Source organism: Rhinoderma darwinii, chromosome 4 (assembly GCF_050947455.1).
Source record: "Rhinoderma darwinii isolate aRhiDar2 chromosome 4, aRhiDar2.hap1, whole genome shotgun sequence".
Lineage (NCBI taxonomy): Eukaryota > Metazoa > Chordata > Amphibia > Anura > Rhinodermatidae > Rhinoderma > Rhinoderma darwinii.
Genome location: NC_134690.1, coordinates 38,068,219 through 38,089,238, shown reverse-complemented (window position 1 = coordinate 38,089,238; position 21,020 = coordinate 38,068,219). Strand labels below are relative to the sequence as shown.

General features: G+C 38.9%; 1 protein-coding gene across 3 annotated transcripts in view; it reads left to right on the top strand.

Annotated features, from left to right (window-relative positions):
- Positions 1-10,078: 10,078 nt before the first annotated feature.
- Positions 10,079-21,020, top strand: part of KLHL29 (kelch like family member 29) — an 850,651-nt gene continuing 839,709 nt past the window's right edge. For 2 of the 3 annotated variants that reach the window (XM_075861037.1, XM_075861036.1), the window contains exon 1: positions 10,084-10,442. The gene's annotated coding sequence lies outside the window, so the exon portion shown is untranslated. Of the gene's footprint in view, positions 10,443-21,020 lie in introns of all 3 variants that reach the window. The other variant, XM_075861038.1, reaches the window with a different exon arrangement.

Sequence of the window (21,020 nt, the reverse complement as noted above, 5' to 3'; positions counted from 1 at the left end):
AGATGAGTTATCTCTGTTTACATGAAATTATATAGCGCCAAATCATTTCTCCTGGACACCAGCCATTTTTTACAGATTATTAAAAGTCTACATCAGATTGAGCCTACTAGCCTCCTAATTACATTGGATGTCAATAGCTTATACACATCCATCACACATCAAGATGGCCTAGCAGCCACAAGTAGCCTCCTGGACACTACCGATATGTCCATGAATTCCAAATCATTATGTTTAGAACTACTCGAATTAATTCTGAATGAGAATTATTTCTTATTTGGGGACAACTTTTATAAACAGATCAATGGCACTGCTATGGGTTCTAACATGGCTCCTCCATATGGCAATGCCTACATGGCAGAATTCGAATCTACCCACATTTACACCAATCCTAGATTCAGGGATAATGCAATCTGCTGGCATCGATATATAGATGACATATTTTGCATATGGAAAGGTACTGAACAATCTGCCATAGATTTTGTCCAGGAAATTAACACCATACGTGAGGGTCTACAATTTACATTAAATCTGAGTTCACAGGAGATAAGCTTCCTGGACACGTTGGTTAAGAAAAATAACACTGGCCATCTAGTTGTCGATCTATATACCAAACCCACAGACAGAAATGGCCTGCTCCATTTCCAGAGTAACCATCCGTATAAAACTAAAACCTCACTTCCTAAATCTCAATATAAACGCATCTCTAGGATTGTAACAGATGAGACAACACGACACACTAGATTACAAGAAATGACTGACAAATTCAAAGACAGAGGTTATCCTTCACGGATACTTCAACAAGAACTGCATAATACGATTCAAGAAGATCACACACCTTGTACCACCCGCAACGACACTAAACTAAATAGAATTCCGTTTGTACATACATATCACCCTTTGGTTCCAAAATTCCAACAAATTATTAGAAAACATTGGCACCACCTCAGTACAGCCTACCCGACCATTCAAGAATTTAAGTCGCCTGCGATGATGTGCCTCAAACGCCCACCCAATTTCAGGGATAGATTGGTTAGAGCAGACATTGGCAGCAACACTAAATTGCCCAGACAAACTTTCTTACGACCCAGACATAATGGAACTTTCCCATGCCTCCATTGCTCATGCTGCTCCAACGTTATCAAGGGTGATCGGTTCCAGCATCCCCACACTAATAAATCTTTTCCCATAAAAGGCTTCTATACATGTGATACCAATTTTGTGGTATACCTGGTAAAGTGCCCGTGTGGGCTAATATATGTGGGCGAAACCACACAACACATTAGGGATCGCATAACAAGCCACAAATCTACTATCCGCTGTAACAAAAACTGGTTACCATTACCAGACCACTTCAGTAAGGCGAATCATCAACTTTCCCAATTTCAGTTCCAGATAATTGAACACGTTCCTCAACCACGTAGAGGTGGCAACCACATACATTTACTTAAGGAACGGGAATCCTACTGGATACATACATTACAAACCTTAAGTCCCAGGGGTCTCAATAGGGAATTTGACCTAATGAATTGATACGAAACCCTATTATCTTCTGTGCAGTTCATGTATTAATGCCAGTTCCTATATCTTGTTTGACTTGCATATTCTAACTTGTTGTCTTTTCTGTTTCTAGACACGCTAGAGAAAAAACACATCCACATGGACCAGGTAAAAGTACCATAAAACCGGCTGTCAAATCTCATCTTTATTCCTTCATTTTTATACATATATATTTTTTCTGATTTTTATTTTTTATTTTTTCAAAATTTTTTCTAATTTACCCTTCTCTCCATGTTGCCATGACTACTATCACCTTCTATACCGTTCCTACATCTATCCTTACATTGACATCCCATACACATGGGCTGAGATCATCTATACCTTCAGACATACGGTCCCTTTCCCTCTCTGGTTCGTTGTCATGGCAACTAGATAGCGTCCAATCAGTTTCTGCCAACATACTTCTCTATATAGTTGCATTCCTTCATTACATGCCACTCATATATATATATATATATATATACACACACACACACTAACACACATTCTTACTATAATATCCTCAGGAATATTCATTGCACTCACATCAGCTGCTAGGTCCCTTTGCTCTCTTTCTCCACGGTCCCTTACTATAATTACCTCATGAATATTCACTGCACTCACATATCAGCAGCTAGATGGCTCTGTCAATACTCCCAGAAGGTTTCTTTTTCACGGTCCCTTGCTATAATTACCTCATGAATATTCACTGCACTCACATATCAGCTGTTAGACGGCTCTGGCTGTACCACTGACGTCAGTTCCGGTTGGTCTGGTATAAACACAGACGCAACTCACATAGCACAGACACACAGGGAATATCCGGCGGACAACCCATACCAGTGATATCGTCTTACAGGTACAGCAGCACATGTCTTTCCTCTTACTTTCTCCCTTTAGTTTATCCTCTAGTGTTTGTTCCTTTTCACACTGTCCTTTATTTTCTACCGGTACTTTATGGTATGGTCTACAGTGAGGACTCTTTCCTCTCCCCACCACAATAACAAAACTAAATCAATATATGTAACCTAGGTATTGCATCACCATCAGAGGTTTCCAGATTGTTTATGCCACATACAGTTATATACTGCTAGATCCTCCTTGAGCATATTTAACTTAATTTTGTTCTGACTATTCAGCCCCTAGTCTTGTTTTTTATAGATCATTATGACTTATTCTTTCATAGATGATTATGATTTCCTTAATTCTTGTGTTACGTGTTCCACTAATTGATCACGCAATTTTCTTTATACAGTTCAGTATTAAAATATTTTTATTTTTCCTTATAATGTATAATAATTGTTCTCTGTGTATATCTGAGGTGACAGCGCTATATAATTTCATGTAAACAGAGATAACTCATCTATATATGTTATTTTCATATTATTATTTTCATTTGTTCATACTGTATTTTTGTAAATTTTATTGCCAACTTTGTAAAAGCATTTTATTCTTTATCATTTTAGCGACCGTGACAAAGGCCGAGGTTCGGCCGAAACGTCTTTACCAAGTCGCTTTCCACCTCAACTTTACCATCTTTTGTTGCAATAAAACTTAAATTTGTTTGCATCTGGATCTTTTGCGTACCTCTGTGAGTGCTGGGGTTATATATTTTCAATATTGTGGGATTCTCGTCCCTACCCTACTAGCACCACGCCAATTGATTGAGGAGTGCATCCCAATATCTATTTTTGACTGTCCATACATGGACAGAGACATTAAGCGCTCCATTCAGGAGCGGAATCCCCGGCCACAGGGGGATTCCACTCCTTCAGGGAGCTACAGTGGCACTAGCAGATAGCAGAGCAGGGAGATACCTCCCTGCCCTGCTGTAGTGTTCAATAGTATCTGCATCCTAAGGACGCAAATACTATTAAATGTGGCATCGCTACCGCTGTAGCAGCCAGAGTGTATGCTAGCGGTGCTGCCGGCCATGGGGGGACCCATCCTGACTGGCGGCACGGGCACCCTCATGCCTGTGTCACCGCTAGCAGCCACTATGGCTGCTACAGCGGTAGCGACGCCACTGAGAGAAGCGCCTAGGCGGAAAGGCAGCTGCTGGGTCACCGGGCCCGGGTTCTTCTGAAACACAAGCAGGGGAAGCCAGCACAGCGACCCCTTCCACCTGCTGGAGTGATGCGCACTGTGCAATGTCACAGGTCGCACACCACTAGGGCCGGCCCTGGCTGGATCCACCTATTATCAATCACATCTTAGTTATGAATTTAGATGTGATCGGTGAGGGTATGTTCACACGTAGTGTTTTCAGACGTAATTCGGGCATTTTACGCCTCGAATTACGCCTGAAAAAACGCCCCTAATATGCCTACAAACATCTGGCCATTGCTTTCAATGGGAATTACGATGTTCTGTTTCCACGAGCCTTTATTTTACGCGTCGCTGTCAAAATAGGGCGCGTAAAATGACGGCTCGTCAAAAGAAGTGCAGGACACTTCTTGGGACGTTTTTGGAGGCGTTTTTCATTGACTCCATTGAAAAACAGCTCCAAAAACGGCAGTAAAAAACGCCACGAAAAACTCGAGTTGTTAAAAACACATCTGAAAACAGCTCCGTATTTTCAGACGTTTTTGCTCACTACGTGTGAACATACCCTAACAGTTCGATCCTGCACCCGCTGTCACTGAACCTGTCAGTCCCGCGAACCTGATGAGAACAGGATTTAGTGCTAGCTACAGCTGCTAAATATAGAGAATACAGAACAGCTGTATCTAATAAAGTAAAACAAATGTTTAATAAAAAGTATTTAGAAAGCTGCACTAATCACACTGATGACCTGTTTATTTAAAAAAATGCCTTTCAAAGGTTTGCATAGCCTTTAAGGACTGGAAGAAAGTTTTCATTTTTGCCTTCCTGCACCGTAATATTTTTATGTATCAAGAACTGAAGTTTTGGTTTTTTTCATTATTAATATTATTTCCTTCCTTGTGTGGATTGTTATGGTTACAGAAGTACCAAATGTTGGCATGTTATCTACATGTTTGTAATATTTATTTTATTTGTTTATTGTATTTTATATATGTGACTTTATTTTATAAAAACATTTACTTTTTTAATAGTTTTTTGTTTGCAGTAGAAGTTTAAAACTTGTTATTGTTTTCTGTTTTTTACTGTAATGTATGTCAAGGTGTAGGAAATACTTGACTTCTAATATGATTATAATGTACGGTAGGGGAAACATTATCCTATTTATATACTGTACTGTACACACAGAGTGACTTTGGGAAAGTATCTAGTGAGGTGCAAACATCTGTTCTGTTCGGCACATTGTTGTAATAAATATTTTTAAAACAAAATGCGACAATACAACAAAAAAACATCCGCAGCCCCATAGTGTAAGTATATAGTTTGCATATTAGGACATTCAATACAGAAAATCTCCACATTGCTGTTTGGCCACTAGGGGCACTAGTGCATTAGTCACTGAATGTTATTCACATTGACTTACATACTGAATGGAGAAATGCTGTTAACATGTTGCACGACTCTACATTTTATATTACTACACAATTTCATATTTTCAGTTTCTACAAAGTTTTTTCATAATTTACGTTTTGTGATTTTAATATAGATACATTGTTTTTCAGAAAGAAGAGTAAAATAATGAGCCTGTCTTGTGCTCTAACTTATCAATTACATTGATTTAAAATGAGATCCCTGATCTGAGGGACTGTAGCTGGGAGGCATTGTTTACATGTAGTCCCTGCAGGATCTTTAATAGAGATTGCTCTCTATTGATGTATTGCAGTTAGCTTATCCATATGGGGCAGTGTGTAAAAACTAGTCACATAGGACGTGCATGTATTAAAGGAACAGGCACTACTAAAACACAGAGTTATGTCTAATAAGAGGGGGCGCGGGCCAGGACATAAGGATTCTCTCTTTGCTGTTTTTTTTAATCCGTGTCATGCACTGCCCCCTCAGGCCATGGTAGGTATAGCACAATGGGTGACAGGAGGATGCCTATGAAGTTGTTGACCAGGGTGATTATCACTATAAAGACCAGGCTATTTTTAGTCTTAAAGACCAAACCAATAGTTTTATTTTTATCACATACCAATCCAGTGTTGCAAACTTTTATTGGTAAAACAAAATATATAATAATTTTTCAACTTTTTTTTCATGCCGTTCACTTAACAATATAAATAGGTCTTCGCATTTCTTCGACACGTTTTCATGTGTCGTATTAGTTGTCATGGTATCCTATGCCTCACAAAATGTAATCATGTATGAATAGTTGTCCTGTCTTCCTGAAAATATTTTTTTGTATTTTATAAGTACAGCACTCACTATTACCAGACAGTCTTGGGACCTCTTCGGTACCTAGGATTGCCCGATCATGAAGGAAAACCCATTGATGATGTCACTGGGGTTTCCTCCATGACGTCACGGGTTGTACCCTTTGATGTACCATGCAGTCAGTGCTACGGTGTCAGATGTTTTTCTCCACTCTGGGTACTAGAGGGCAATCCTTGCACCCTAAAACAATGCAGTAATGTATTATTTTACAGGATTTTTCACCGGTTATCTTGCCATCAGAAAGCTGTGCATGACATTGGGTGGTAGGAAGTGACTAACCATTTACAGCCCTGTGTGCAGAGAATGCAACTGTGTATAAAAGTCATATAAAAGACAGACAATTGAGTAGACAGGCTCTTCTTAATTTTGTGAAATTCACATAGAAAAATGAAGAATTCTCCATTAGAGAGCAGATAAATCTAATACATTATATTATCACATGCAAAGTTGAGAGACATAGCATAATAATATAAGTGTATTGTTAGAACTAGATCCCCTCATTCTCAAGGTCAGACAAGTCAAAAACGATTTATAAATGGGGGTCTTATCTGCTTTTACATCAAAATTGTAGGATTTGTCTGAATGACATGTCATAAAGTTTTTCACTTTTTTAGCTCTTGGGCTTTCCAGGTGGGATGTCCTTGTCTCCGCCCTGGAGAAGGCCCCTATGGGCAACAGCAGACGTGAAACCAACAAAAAGTACCAAAGCTGGACTATTCACATGCAAAGCACCAGATTGGTGGAGATCCGATGGTTAAAATTAGGAAACCAGAATAAAACACTGTAGCAACACAAGAACAGTGTGACATCACTCAAACCTTGTGCCAGCCATCTAGAAGAGGACAGTGGGTGCCGATTCATTCACCTTGGATGGTTGGCACCCTAAAATGAGGAGTTGGCTTCTATAAACCACATATTTACCAACAAGGATCTTTATAAAGGTTCAGTGGCCTATGTTTTCTTATAATTATTTAAGGATATCGGTGAGAATTTCTTCTCAAGTACTGTCTCGGTATAAAGATGTTTTTGCTTCTTCTTTATGTACAGTAGACAGCCAGTAGTTGCCTTCTGAAGTCTCCATTTCACCCATCTGGAGAGATGACAAGGAATTAATTTCTATACTGGGGGTAACAGGGGCAAATGCAGGGTATTTAAAGGTGGGTTTCCATATGCATACTTTTTAAACCAAGTTATTTTTGCCACACTCCCACTACCCACTGGTTTTTATTCTACAAGTATTGATCTGCACGTATGCACATGAATAGTCCTTTATATTATAAGCTCTTATATGTAGGGCTAGGCTATGTGTTGACCACTACTCATAGAGTAAAACCCAGTGTAGATAGTGCCACACTCAATAACCCCCAGTTCGGGGCAGGGAACTGATAATATAGCGCCCCCTGGATATCTAGCCTGGAGTGTCTCCTATAACAGCAGAGTGACTGTGTAGTCTGAAGCCCCCTATAACAGCAGTTTTCTATGTAGTCTGAAGCCCCCTATAACAGCAGTTTTCTGTGTAGTCTGAAGCCCCCTATAACAGCAGTTTTCTGTGTAGTCTGAAGCCCTTCTATATAAGCAGTCTGGCTGTGTAGTCTAAACCCCACTATAGCAACAATCTGGTTGTGTAGTCTGGAGCGTCCCCTATATACAGCAGTCTGGCTGTATAGTTTAGACCTTCCTCTATTATAGCAGTCTGGCTGTGTACTCTGGAGCGCCCCCTATAACAACAGTCTGGTTGTGTAGACTGGGGAGTACCCTATAACAACAGTCTGGCTGTGTAGTCTGGAGCCCGCTATAATAGCAGTGGGGTTGTGTAGTCTGGACCACCCCCTATTACAGTCTGGCTGTGTAGTCTGTAGCACTCCCTTTAACAACAGTCGGCTGTGCAGTCTGGACCTCCCCCTATAACAGCAGTCTGTCTCTGCAGTCTGGACCTCCCCCTATAACAGCAGTCGGCTGTGCAGTCTGGACCTCCCCCTATAACAGCAGTCTGTCTCTGCAGTCTGGACCTCCCCCTATAACAGCAGTCTGTCTCTGCAGTCTGGACCTCCCCCTATAACAGCAGTCTGGCTGTGTAGTCTGTAGCACTCCCTTTAACAGCAGTCGGCTGTGCAGTCTGGACCTCCCCCTATAACAGCAGTCTGTCTCTGCAGTCTGGACCTCCCCCTATAACAGCAGTCTGTCTCTGCAGTCTGGACCTCCCCCTATAACAGCAGTCTGTCTCTGCAGTCTGGACCTCCCCCTATAACAGCAGTCTGTCTCTGCAGTCTGGACCTCCCCCTATAACAGCAGTCTGGCTGTGTAGTCTGGACCTCCCCCTATAACAACAACAGCAGTCTGGCTGTGTAGTCTGGACCTCCCCCTATAACAGCAGTTATAGGATGGAATGGAGGCCACTAGAGATATATAGGAGTTCTTGTTGTCAGATGCATTGTAAATGTTTTACATTATCCAATCCTCAGCACTTTACAGACAGGAGACTTCCTAAAAAAAGGAAACAAAGGAAAACAGGTGGAAAAGAACAGAGGAAGGAAATGCAAAGGAAGAGAAGGAATAAAACAAGATGGAAAAAGGAGGGAAAAGGAAATGAGCAATGAGAAAATGTAAACAAGAAAATAAATAAAGGAATTAAAGGAGATGAAAGTAGGGAAATGGAAGGAAATAATGAAAGAAGCTAAAAAAAAAAGAAATAGGAAAATAAATAACAGGATGAATAAAAACACAACAAATGTCAGTAAAGAGTAAGGAAGCAGTGACGTAGGAAGAAAGGAAAGGAGACTTAAAGGAATAAAATATAAGCTACTAAACTTGGAGGAAAGGCAAAGTACCGGTAGCTAAACAGGAAGGAGGGATAATACACAAAAAAAATGAAAGGAAAGAGCAAATAAGAAAGCAGGGGAGGGAGGAAGAAATATATTATATAAAAACAATATGATGAAAAGAAAGGAAGGAAGGAAAAGAGAGAAAGAAGTGAGGAAGTAGGAATAATAGAAGAAATGAAACACAAAGTAAGGAATGGATAGACGTACAAGTAAATGTTATGGAAAAGTAGGAAGAAAGTAAAAAAGAGAGTGAGAAGTGGGTGAGGGAAAGAAAGCGGGGAAAGTATAAATGAAAAAGATAGAAGGTAAAAAAAATAGGAAGTAAGTTAATGGGAATGGAAAAGGAAGAAATGGAAAGAGGCAGCAAGTAAAGAAAGAGAGAAGGAAGGACGGAAGGTATGAGATGAAAAAAGAAGGAAGGGTGAAAGTATGAAAAAAAAAGGAAAACTAAATATGTACAATGAAAGAATAGAGGGATTAAAAGAAGGAAGGTATGGAAGAAAAACGTATATGTAAAAATAGGAATTAAAATAGTAGGAAGGGGAATGGGGAAGTAGGAAAAAGGGAAGCAACGATAAACAAACAAAGAAGGGAATGGAAAGATAAAAGGATATAGATAAATAGGGAACACGACTAAAAAGTGAGAAAATAAAGTAAGGAAAGAGAAGTAAAGAATTTAAAAGGAAGGCTACGAATAGGAAGAAAGGAAAAAATAAGGTAAGATGAAAGAAGGAAGATAGAAATGAGACAAATAAATATAATAGATAGATAGAAACACATGAGAGATAGATAGATAGATAGATAGATATGAGATAGATAGATAGATAGATAGATAGATAGATAGATAGATATGAGATAGATAGATAGATAGATAGATAGATATGAGATAGATAGATAGATAGATAGATAGATAGATAGATATGAGATAGATAGATAGATAGATAGATAGATAGATAGATAGATATGAGATAGATAGATAGATAGATAGATAGACAGACAGACAGACAGACAGACAGACAGATAGATAGATATGAGATAGATAGATATGAGATAGATAGATATGAGATAGATAGATATGAGATAGATAGATATGAGATAGATAGATAGATAGATAGATAGAGAGAAAGATAGATAGATAGATAGATAGATAGATAGATATAGACAGATATGAGATAGATAGATAGATAGATAGATAGATAGATAGATAGATAGATAGATAGATAGATAGATATGATAAAGATTTCCACGGCTCAGAGGTTTCCTGACAGACGTGATGAGGAAATAATCGGATTATCGGGGGGTGGAGGGGATGATTCACAGTTAGGACGAGCTGCAGTCGCTGTACAGTCAGATATGCGCCGTGCCCCTCACTCTCACCTCCGGGCGTGCCCGGTGCCAGCCCCAGAGCCCCCGAGCAGCAGACGGGCAGGACTGGCATGTGTCTAGTGCCTCCCCCGGTGACTGGTGTCCCCTCCCGGCCGTGACGCTCCTGACCCCGCCCCCATCCAGCAAGTAGACACAGCCTCGGAGAAGCAGGAGCCAGAAGGGAGCATGGTCCGGATCCTGCAGCAGCAGCAGCACTGTACCCGACCCAGACACCGATCATCCTCCTCCCGCTGCTGCACCGCCGGGCACACTGCCTGGCATCACCCTTGTTGGCACTGGCTGGGCATCCACTAGGAGCCTCCTCACTAAGTGTGGACATTGTATATGCACTGGAGGGAGAAGAGGACAAGGACAGGAGCCGCTGCTGCCCGCACAGCGCAGGTAAGAGGCTGTCCAGTGTCTGTGGTGCTGAACGCAGGGGTTACCCGGAGCGCCCCGTGCCCAGCGCTCCCTGCCCGCCGCTGCTCCCGGGCACCGCTGCCTTGTCTTCTGATCCTCTTGTTGTGGATGTTGGAGAAGTGAAGCTGCAGCCTCCGGTGTATTATTAAGTGCATGTTAATAATGATCCTGTGCGCCTGCGCCGTGCCAGCCAAGAAAGAACAAGAAGGGAGGGAGGTAAGAAGGAGAAAGACCAGGAAAAAAACTTCCTGTCAGATGAGGGAGGAGAAGAGAAAGAAGATGCACATACACCTAGAGGATGAAAGGTGGCACAGTGCCAGCCATGCTGCCCCTTCATGCACCTCACCATGCCAGCCTCAGCCACACTTCCTCACTACAGACCTTGGCATCCCCCTTTAAAACCTATTTGGGCATTATGCCCCTTGACACCCTGGTATTATACCCACTTTGTTATACTACTTACATAGGTTGTCACCCTAGTATGTACCCTACATGGGCACTACACACTGTGGCATCATACTATCCACCTAACTATGGCATTACTACTCCTTCATCTGACTGTGCCCTCCTTGGTCACTGTACACTTTTGCCTATTGGTTGTTATTATTACCCAACTGAAGACTATTGTCATCCTAATGGGCACTACCCATTTCACCACCCTGGGCATCAGGCAGGATGCAGTCCTACTACTGACACTACGTGGGCACCATACGTCCTAGTACTAATCCGACTGGGTTATCCAGAATAAACCCTACTTTATAACTACACAAGTTAGTGTTAACCCAATATAACGTGTCATCCTAGTATTTACCACTACTCCCAGTGCCACCCTAGTATTTACCACTACTCCCAGTGCCACCCTAGTATTTACCACTACTCCCAGTGCCACCCTAGTATTTACCACTACTCCCAGTGCCACCCTAGTATTTACCACTACTCCCAGTACCACCCTAGTATTTACCACTACTCCCAGTGCCACCCTAGTATTTACCACTACTCCCAGTGCCACCCTAGTATTTACCACTACTCCCAGTGCCACCCTAGTATTTACCACTACTCCCAGTGCCACCCTAGTATTTACCATTACTCCCAGTGCCACCCTAGTTTTTACCACTACTCCCAGTGCCACCCTAGTATTTACCACTACTCCCAGTGCCACCCTAGTATTTACCACTACTCCCAGTGCCACCCTAGTATTTACCACTACTCCCAGTGCTACCCTAGTATTTACCACTACTCCCAATGCCACCCTAGTATATACCACTACTCCCAGTGCCACCCTAGTGTTTACCACTACTCCCAGTGCCACCCTAGTGTTGACCACTACTCCCAGTGCCACCCTAGTGTTTACCACTTCTCCCAGTGCTACCCTAGTATTTACCACTACTCCCAATGCCACCCTAGTATATACCACTACTCCCAATGCCACCCTAGTATTTACCACTACTCCCAATGCCACCCTAGTATTTACCACTACTCCCAGTGCCACCCTAGTATATACCACTACTCCGAGTGCTACCTTAGTATTTACCACTACTCCCAGTGCCACCCTAGTGTTTACCACTACTCCCAATGCCACCCTAGTGTTTACCACTACTCCCAATGCCACCCTAGTATTTACCACTACTCCCAGTGCCACCCTAGTGTTTACCACTACTCCCAGTGCCACCCTAGTATTTACCACTACTCCCAGTGCCACCCTAGTGTTTACCACTACTCTCAGTGCCACCCTAGTGTTTACCACTACTCCCAATGCCACCCTAGTATTTACCACTACTCCCAGTGCCACCCTAGTATTTACCACTACTCCCAATGCCACCCTAGTGTTTACCACTACTCCCAGTGCTACCCTAGCATTTACCACTACTCCCAATGCCACCCTAGTGTTGACCACTACTCCCAGTGCCACCCTAGTGTTTACCACTTCTCCCAGTGCTACCCTAGTATTTACCACTACTCCCAGTGCCACCCTAGTATTTACCACTACTCCCAGTGCCACCCTAGTATTTACCATTACTCCCAGTGCCACCCTAGTATTTACCACTACTCCCAGTGCCACCCTAGTATTTACCACTACTCCCAGTGCCACCCTAGTATTTACCACTACTCCCAATGCCACCCTAGTATTTACCACTACTCCCAGTGCCACCCTAGTGTTTACCACTACTCCCAATGCCACCCTAGTGTTTACCACTACTCCCAGTGCTACCCTAGCATTTACCACTACTCCCAATGCCACCCTAGTATTTACCACTACTCCCAGTGCCACCCTAGTGTTTACCACTACTCCCAGTGCCACCCTAGTATTTACCACTTCTAATGCCACCCTAGTATTTACCACTACTCCCAGTGCCACCCTAGTATTTACCACTTCTCCTAATGCCACCCTAGTATTCACCACTACTCCCAATGCCACCCTAATATTGACTTTTTATGGACAACGCAGCATTCGCCTCCCTAGTGTTAGATACTTTCTACCGTGCCACACTTATGTAATGATGATTGGGTTACAACTCTCCTTTTCATCCTGGATAATAACTGTACTTGGGCACTGCCCACCTTGCCATCCTAATAAAGATCTAATACTTGCCCTCTTGTTATTAGACCCACTGCACACCTTGTAATAACGCTACTGAACAAAAGTTGACTATGGCACCCATCATGTGATCCTACAAGTCTGGCTTACCAGGGTGTATGAGGGCACCACATCTTACCATCCTGGTATTAGATCTCCCGGGCATGAGACGGCTGTGTTCCCTGGTGGTCATACATCATTCCTATAAATCTGGCTTATAATTAGAGTACAGACATTTGCTATCCCCATGTTACAAAGTGTGTGCCCACATGATGTCATACACAGTCCATGCCAAGCTGGCACATGAGCGAGCTCCATGTGTATATGCCGTTTATTAGATTTGCTGACTGCTCTGGCAGAGAGTTGAGGGTTAACTATTAAAGGAACATGACGCTGATATCTCAGACATAGAGAGGGGGCTTGGCGGGCTTATTGCAACGTGATCCGGTGTTTTTATCCGTGTGCTTGGTATTTGAAACCCACCCCCTCATTCATAAGAACCCCACATTGCACCCAGATGTGCCGGCTTGTCTGTGCCCGTATGGAATGTGTCATTGGTGACTGCACACTGCTCCATGTGCCCCTGGGGAGCGCTGCACGCACACAGGGAGAGGGCGCAGACGGTGTGGCCTGGCACAGTTTATTGCACAGCAGCTTTGTTATTATGTGTTATCCTGGAAGAGTTGTCTGTGCCCTCCTGCTGGATGCCGAGCTGTGGATCAAGCCACGGAGAGACGCTTGGCTACAACACTTGTGTTTTGTGCCCGGCAGGTGATTGGCACCGGGGAGAAATGGGACGTCTGGGTCTTCATGTAGAGCAGTGAGCGCTTCATGGTTGAACTTTACGAGGACTCCCCACCATGACGGGCTCCCAGGCTGTTATTTCAGCTGACAATGATGGTAGTTGTTGTACTAATGGTTGTGTTTGTAGTTTAATATATCAGCTGGTCACTGCGCACCATGGCACAGTAGTATTAACCCTACATAATCTGCTATTCCTGTATAAGTGGGCACTGCACACCTCATCATGAGTGCTAACCCTACTTGGGCATTACGCGACATTGCCATCCTAACATTAACCCTTATTAGGAATATTAGGCTATGCCATAGTGATATTAATCCCACAGCGTACTGCACACGATGCCATCCTGGTTGAGAAGTTCACCTCTCGGCTTTAATTATTGACACTCCTTGGGCATAACGGCAAACTTTTTCTTCATAGTATTATTCCTACTTGAACACTACTGGCTTTGCCATTCTAGATTGGGCACTAAATGAAATGCCATCTTAATATTAACCCAAACCTTGGTACCTTTGCCCTTGCCATCCTAATATTAACCATTCTGGGGCATTATATACCCTGTCATATTAGAATTAACCCAAATCTTAGTTCTTTTTACCCTGCCCTACTCTTGTTGGGCATCATATACCCTGCCACCCAAGCATTACTCCAGACCTTGGTACTATTTTCCTTCTCCTCTTGGTGTCATTCAACTAGGGCACTGTACACATCGATGTCCCACTTTTAACCCTACCTAGGGACTATATGTCATGCCTTCTAACTTGGGCACAGCTGTTTTTGTTTTTACTGGTATTAACATTTCTTGGCCACTACACACTTTGCCATAATAATACTATGGATGCTACTTGGGCGCCACTGCTCTTTCATACCCTACTATTTACAATATGTTCCCACTATTTACCTTGTCATCCTACTATTAGTTCTTCTGGGGTTAATGCACACCTGGTTTTACTAGTATACGCCATAAGGGGCGTAATGACCCTAAATATCTAGTATTAACCCTTTATGGGCTCTGCAAATGTTTATACAATGAAGAATAAGCTATAGGCAAACCATATGTTAAATGAAATGCCCCATCTGGGGTTTTTATAGTGTGCATTCCCCGAAAGCTAACAGGGTCCTGTAGTCCTCTAGTAAATGGATTAGAGATCTCCCAAGCTTTGGTATTAGTCTCTATGTGGTATTATCTATGGTTTTGTTCCCTGTTATCAGCCATTTTAGTCTTCCTGTAGTGTTCTATATGCCGATGACTTTCTTAAGCTTTTCTTCTTTACTATGCTTTTTATATTCCATTATTTTCTAAGAAGTATGAGTGTGTAAACCAAGGGTTACTTGAGGCGACATGGGTCCATATAGTGTTCGGAGATATTTTAAGACAAAGCTTTTCTATTATCTGTTTGACGTCTTAGAATATTTTTGGCTTTATTTAGTGTTTGTTCTATTTAATTTCTTCAACCTTTTTGAAGACCACAATGAACTAGACCTCATCAGATGCCCTCAAGATGGGTTTGACTCCATTGTTGTCCATTTAACCAGTTTGTCTCCAGATGTTCTGACTTCTTTATGGGTCTTCAGGCTTTTGTTTAGGTTTGTCGGTCTTTTCCATTAGGCTAAAGCTTAGGTTTGGCAATTTGCTCTTCGAGTAGAAGTCAAGTCTTGATTTTTGTCAATATTCTTCTCATTTGTTTTCCTTTTACTTCACTCCAAAGTCTCCACCAAGAGCAAATTTCTAAGGTATGAAACACCTGTAATATCCAGTCTCCTACTTTTTCGAGACTTTTTGGCATCTTTGAACTTGACCATCATGGATGTCCATCACACATGATGACCCCTTTTGTTATAATTGATTGACTTTGAATATATCTTATATCTTTATGACCTGACAGACTTTCCCAAACTCTTTAAGCTACTAGGACTTGTGTTGAGAACATATAACGCTATTCTATTATTAAGTGCCATCAAGTTGATTTCTGCTCTTGGTGACTACATGGCCGGTGTCTCACCAGAATTTCCAGTCTTCCGTCTTCTCAATGTCACATTCGTAATTTTTGTGATTGTCTCCATCTATCTTGTCGCTCTTGGTCCTCTTCTTATTTTCTTTTCGACTCCTCCAAGCTATCTTTTCCAGTGAGCTGGGTCTTCTCGTAATATGTGTCCAGGAGAGAAAGCTTTACTTTCGTCTTTTACTCTATATTATGTTGTTAAACGAAAGCCAGGGGGTATTATGTTGTCTACTCACATCTTAGATGCATCTGGAAATGATCATGTCAATGTTTCCATTGCAGCCACTGTCTTATATATAAGTAACTATACAAGTATACATGGTACAGCTATAAACTATAGATCAATGGTCTCAAATATGTGGTCTTCAGCTGTCAGGGCATGCTGGGAGTTGTAGTTTTGCAACACCTGGAAGGCCCCAGGTTGGAGACCTCCGCTTTAGGTTGGTGTCAAGTTGAGGTGAGATACATTTAGAATATAACAACTAGTCATTGTCTTGCTGTGGTTTTCCCAAAACCACAAGAATCAAATAGTTTCAAGGAAAGCACATTCTCCCCCCCCCCTCCTCCCTACTTTTGAGAGATGGTATTTCGTAAAATGGGTTTTCATGGTATGTACAGTAGATCTTATTCTTATGCATTACAAGCGTCTTTTATGTACCAGGGTGACAGGGGCATCTTAGTCATTTGTTCACTTGAATCTGCTATAGTTTTGTAGTTGTATATGTAGTTCTATATGTATTAGTATGTAGTTGTATATGTATTAGTATGTAGTTGTATATGTAGTAGTATGTAGTTCTATATGTATTAGTATGTAGTAGTATGTAGTTGTATATGTAGTATGTAGTTGTATATGTAGTTGTATATGTAGTTGTATATGTATTAGTATGTAGTTGTATATGTAGTTGTATATGTATTAGTATGTAGTTGTATATGTAGTAGTATGTAGTTGTATATGTAGTAGTATGTAGTTGTATATGTAGTTGTATATGTATTAGTATGTAGTTGTATATGTATTAGTATGTAGTTGTATATGTAGTAGTATGTAGTTGTATATGTAGTATGTAGTTGTATATGTAGTAGTATGTAGTTGTATATGTAGTATGTAGTTGTATATGTAGTAGTATGTAGTTGTATATGTAGTAGTATGTAGTTGTATATGTAGTATGTAGTTGTATATGTAGTAGTATGTAGTTGTATTTGTAGTATGTAGTTGTGTATGTAGTTGTATAAGTAGTATGTAGTTGTATATGTATTAGTATGTAGTTGTATATGTAGTAGTATGTAGTTGTATATGTATTAGTATGTAGTTGTATATGTATTAGTATGTAGTTGTATATGTAGTATGTGGTTGTATATGTAGTAGTATGTGGTTGTATATGTAGTAGTATGTGGTTGTATATGTAGTATGTAGTTGTATATGTATTAGTATGTAGTTGTATATGTAGTTGTATATGTAGCTGTATATGTAGTTGTATATGTAGTTGTTTATGTAGCTGTATATGTAGTAGTATGTAGCAGTATATGTATTAGTATGTAGTTGTATATGTAGTAGTATGTAGTTGTATATGTAGTTGTATATGTAGTAGTATATATAGTAGTATTTAGCTGTAAATGTAGTTGTATATGTACTAGTATATGGTTGTATATGTAGTATGTAGTTGTATATGTAGTAGTATATAGTTGTATATGTAGTTGTATATGTAGCTGTATATGTAGTTGTATATGTAGTAGTATGTAGTTGTTTATGTAGCTGTATATGTAGTAGTATGTAGCTGTATATGTATTAGTATGTAGTTGTATATGTAGTAGTATGTAGTTGTATATGTATTAGTATGTAGTTGTATATGTAGTAGTATGTAGTTGTATATGTAGTAGTATGTAGTTGTATATGTATTAGTATGTAGTTGTATATGTAGTATTATGTACTTGTATATGTAGTAGTATGTAGTTGTATAAGTATTAGTATATAGTTGTATATGTATTAGTATGTAGTTGTATATGTAGTAGTATGTAGTTGTATAAGTAGTATTATGTACTTGTATATGTAGTAGTATGTAGCTGTATATGTATTATTATGTAGTTGTATATGTAGTAGTATGTAGTTGTATATGTAGTAGTATGTAGCTGTAAATGTAGTTGTATATGTACTAGTATGTGGTTGTATATGTAGTATGTGGTTGTATATGTAGTATGTGGTTGTATATGTAGTATGTGGTTGTATATGTAGTATGTCGCTGTATATGTAGTATGCAGTTGTATATGTAGTAGTATGTAGCTGTATATGTATTAGTATGTAGTTGTATATGTAGTAGTATGTAGCTATATATGTAGTTGTATATGTAGTAGTATGTAGCTGTATATGTATTAGTATGTAGTTGTATATGTAGTTGTATATGTAGTAGAATATATAGTAGTATTTAGCTGTAAATGTAGTTGTATATGTACTAGTATGTGGTTGTATATGTAGTTGTATATGTAGTAGTATATAGTTGTATATGTAGTTGTATATGTAGCTGTATATGTAGTAGTATGTAGTTGTTTATGTAGCTGTATATGTAGTAGTATGTAGCTGTATATGTATTAGTATGTAGTTGTATATGTAGTAGTATGTAGTTGTATATGTAGTAGTATGTAGTTGTATATGTATTAGTATGTAGTTGTATATGTAGTAGTATGTAGTTGTATATGTAGTAGTATGTAGTTGTATATGTAGTAGTATGTAGTTGTATATGTAGTATTATGTACTTGTATATGTAGTAGTATGTAGCTGTATATGTATTATTATGTAGTTGTATATGTAGTAGTATGTAGTTGTATATGTAGTAGTATGTAGTTGTATATGTAGTATGTAGTTGTATATGTGTTAATATGTAGTTGTATATGTAGTAGTATGTAGCTGTATATGTATTAGTATGTAGTTGTATATGTAGTTGTATATGTAGTAGTATATATATAGTAGTATTTAGCTGTAAATGTAGTTGTATATGTACTAGTATGTGGTTGTATATGTAGTATGTAGTTGTATATGTAGTAGTATGTAGTTGTTTATGTAGCTGTATATGTAGTAGTATGTAGCTGTATATGTAGTAGTATGTAGCTGTATATGTATTAGTATGTAGTTGTATATGTAGTAGTATGTAGTTGTATATGTAGTAGTATGTAGTTGTATATGTATTAGTATGTAGTTGTATATGTAGTAGTATGTAGTTGTATATGTAGTAGTATGTAGTTGTATATGTAGTAGTATGTAGTTGTATATGTAGTATTATGTACTTGTATATGTAGTAGTATGTAGCTGTATATGTATTATTATGTAGTTGTATATGTAGTAGTATGTAGTTGTATATGTAGTATGTAGTTGTATATGTGTTAATATGTAGTTGTATATGTAGTAGTATGTAGCTGTATATGTATTAGTATGTAGTTGTATATGTAGTTGTATATGTAGTAGTATATATATAGTAGTATTTAGCTGTAAATGTAGTTGTATATGTACTAGTATGTGGTTGTATATGTAGTATGTAGTTGTATATGTAGTAGTATGTAGTTGTTTATGTAGCTGTATATGTAGTAGTATGTAGCTGTATATGTATTAGTATGTAGCTGTATATGTATTAGTATGTAGTTGTATATGTAGTAGTATGTAGTTGTATATGTAGTAGTATGTAGCTGTATATGTAGTTGTAAATGTAGTTGTATATGTACTAGTATGTGGTTGTATATGTAGTATGTGGTTGTATATGTAGTATGTAGCTGTATATGTAGTATGCAGTTGTATATGTAGTAGTATGCAGTTGTATATGTAGTAGTATGTAGCTGTATATGTATTAGTATGTAGTTGTATATGTAGTAGTATGTAGCTATATATGTAGTTGTATATGTAGTAGTATGTAGCTGTATATGTATTAGTATGTAGTTGTATATGTAGTTGTATATGTAGTAGTATATATAGTAGTATTTAGCTGTAAATGTAGTTGTATATGTACTAGTATGTGGTTGTATATGTAGTATGTAGTTGTATATGTAGTAGTATATAGTTGTATATGTAGCTGTATATGTAGTTGTATATGTAGTAGTATATAGTTGTTTATGTAGCTGTATATGTATTAGTATGTAGTTGTATATGTATTAGTATGTAGTTGTATATGTATTAGTATGTAGTTGTATATGTAGTAGTATGTAGTTGTATATGTAGTATTATGTACTTGTATATGTAGTAGTATGTAGCTGTATATGTATTATTATGTAGTTGTATATGTAGTAGTATGTAGTTGTATATGTAGTATGTAGTTGTATATGTGTTAATACGTAGTTGTATATGTAGTAGTATGTAGTTGAATATGTAGCATGTAGTTGTATATGCAGCTGTATATGTAGTTGGATATGTAGCTGTATATGTAGTAGTATGTAGTTGTATATGTAGCTGTATATGTAGTTGTATATGTAGTATGTAGCTGTATATGTATTAGTATGTAGTTGTATATGTAGTAGTATATTTAGTAGTATGTAACTGTATATGTATTAGTATGTAGTTGTATATGTAGTAGTATGTAGCTATATATGTAGTTGTATATGTAGTAGTATGTAGCTGTATATGTATTAGTATGTAGTTGTATATGTAGTAGTATGTAGCTATATATGTAGCTGTATATGTACTAGTATGTGGTTGTATATGTAGTAGGTAGCTGTATATGTAGTATGCAGTTGTATATGTAGTAGTATGTAGCTGTATATGTATTAGTTTGTAGTTGTATATGTAGTAGTATGTAGCTGTATATGTATTAGTATGTAGTTGTATATGTAGTAGTATGTAGTTGTATATGTATTAGTATGTAGTTGCATATGTAGTAGTATGTAGTTGTATATGAAGTAGTATGTAGTTGTATATGTATTAGTATGTAGTTGTATATGTAGCTGTATATGTAGTTGTATATGTAGTGTATGTAGCTGTATATGTATTAGAATTTAGTTGTATATGTAGTATGTAGTTGTATATGTAGTAGTATGTGGTTGTATATGTAGTATGTAGCTGTATATGTAGTATGTAGCTGTATATGTAGTATGTGGTTGTATATGTAGTATGAAGTTGTATATGTAGTAGTATGTAGCTATATATGTAGTTGTATATGTAGTAGTATGTAGCTATATATGTAGTTGTATATGTAGTAGTATGTGGTTGT